This window comes from Apium graveolens, chromosome 8 (assembly GCF_009905375.1).
Source record: "Apium graveolens cultivar Ventura chromosome 8, ASM990537v1, whole genome shotgun sequence".
In the NCBI taxonomy this organism is placed as follows: domain Eukaryota; kingdom Viridiplantae; phylum Streptophyta; class Magnoliopsida; order Apiales; family Apiaceae; genus Apium; species Apium graveolens.
Genome location: NC_133654.1, coordinates 146,567,676 through 146,570,016, shown reverse-complemented (window position 1 = coordinate 146,570,016; position 2,341 = coordinate 146,567,676). Strand labels below are relative to the sequence as shown.

Here is a 2,341-nt window from a genome sequence, read left to right as displayed (position 1 = left end):
GTTGCTGTCTAGGTGCATACTGTGGTTGCTGAAAACCAGGGGGGTTGTACTGCTTAGTTGGGTACTGCTGATAAGGCCGTTGAACCATATTCCGAGCATTGCTCCAACTGAAATTAGGATGATTGCGGTTGTTAGGATGATAGGTGGTTGGCACTGGTTGCTACGATCGCTGGAAGTTGCTCACGAACTGAGCTGATTCACTAGAAATTATGCACTGATCAGTATCATGGGCATCAACACAAAGTTCACAGACACTGGTGATTTGATTAACTCCATAATTAGCCAAAGTGTCCACCTTCATCGTCAAAGACTTAAGTTGGGCAGCGATAACAGTTGCTGCATCCAACTCCAGAATTCCTGCGACTTTCCCCTGAGTCAGTCTCTGGGAAGGATTCTGGTACTCATTAGCAGCCATTAGTTCATTAAGTTCATAAGCTTCAACGTAGCTCTTAGCCACAAGGCTCCTCCTGATGCTGCATCAAGCATGGATCTAAAAGTAGCACCCAATCCATTGTAGAAACAATTAATAATCATCCAATCAGGCATGCCATGCTGTGGGCACTTCCTTAGCATCTCCTTATATCGATTCCAAGCCTCACACAGAGATTCCCCAGTTTGCTGAGCAAACTGGGTCAGAGCATTCCTGATTGCTGCAGTCTTAGCCATTGGGAAGAATTTAGTGAGAAACTTTTGTGCGAGATCCTCCCAAGTGGTGATAGATCCTGCTGGTAGAGAGTGTAACCAGCACTTAGCCTTGTCCCTTAGAGAGAATGGGAAAAGGCGTAGCTTGATAGCGTCTTGAGTCACATCATTGAATTTGAAAGTGTCACAGATCTCGATGAAATCACTGACGTGCATGTTGGGGTCTTCAGTAGGAGAACCCCCAAACTGAACTAAGTTCTGTATCATCTGAATCGTGTTTGACTTGATCTCAAAAGTGTTAGCCCTGATGGTCGGTCTGATGATGCTTGACTGAATGTCATTAATCTTAGGCTGAGAATAGTCCATCAAAGCCTTCGAATTTTCTGCATGATCTCCCATCGCTACTATAACTGGTTCTTCGACTTTCTCTTCTTTCTCTACCTTCTTTTCTTCCTCAAAAACTTCCTTAAGAACTACCACAAATTCTTCCTCGGCTTTATCTAGTGTTCTCTTACAAGTACGCGAACGCGTATGCGTATACCCTCGCTAAAGTACCTGAAATAAGATAAGGAAACAGATGAGTAACAATGTCTGAGTCAATGAACTTTAACGACCATTGATGGAAAACACATAAACTATCAATTAGCACTGCAGTCCCCGGTAGCGGTGCCAAATACTTGTTAGTCGCTAAACACGCTCTAATAATACACGCAAGTATACGAGTTCACAAGTAGTATAGAATCTTTTCTAGTTCATTCCCACAGAGACTGTATTGGTTAACTAATTAATTCATGCACTTAAGCAACAATGTATGGTTATTATTGAATGCTAAGACGATGACAAATTGAGGTTGTTTATAACTAAGAATTAACTAATGATTATAACTACGGAAATAAGATTGATTAAATTAATATATATATGATAAACATGGGATTCTAACTTCATTATATACTTCATTCAATAGCCTTATTATTCTTAACCTTAGCATCAATGGTGATGACACTAATCAGATAACACGAAACTGATAAACACAACCTTTCATTGCACGAGTACCATACTACCAGACATCCACAAAAGAGATAGAAGCTGAATAGACACCAATTATATTGAGACCCTATATGTCTATAGAATTTGACAACATAATGGTTTAAGCACAACTTATCTATCTTGATTACACAGGGAAAGTAAGATGGTTAAAATTACCTACGAATCATGCATATCGAATACATGAACCTATGCTAGCATGACAAGTTCTAAATCCTTAAATTCACTTTCACTTCATTAAGAATTAACACACTATCTTATAAGTTCACGAAGCTCAAAAGACGAATATGCACAACCAATACTAGGATATCATACAATCACCACATACTAAGGCAACAAACAATTCAACTAAAGAAATCCATAAATAAATCCGCTAGAACCCCAAGATAACGATTAGCCCATAATCAGACTCATCATCAATGTGGGTTCCGATGAAAGCATGGTATATAAACGTAGTCTTTATAACGAAAAATAAAACCAAGTACAAAACAAGGTTAAGGTTCACAAATAAGAAAACTAGCATCCAAATACAACTTAAAAAAAAGGTTCACAAGTAAAAACAAGATCCTCTTCATCTTCGTTGAATCGTGCTAAATCGGTCTTCTTACACTCTCCTTGATATGTCTCTGGCTTGATTACTTATTAAAAACGGCCT

The 2,341-nt window shown here is 38.9% G+C and overlaps 1 non-coding gene across 1 annotated transcript; it reads left to right on the top strand.

The window, feature by feature from the left end:
- Positions 1 to 544: 544 nt before the first annotated feature.
- On the top strand, positions 545 to 651 carry LOC141681151 (small nucleolar RNA R71). Its single transcript, XR_012558594.1, has one exon. It is a non-coding gene; the product is annotated as a small nucleolar RNA R71 (small nucleolar RNA).
- The last annotated feature ends 1,690 nt before the right edge of the window (positions 652 to 2,341 follow it).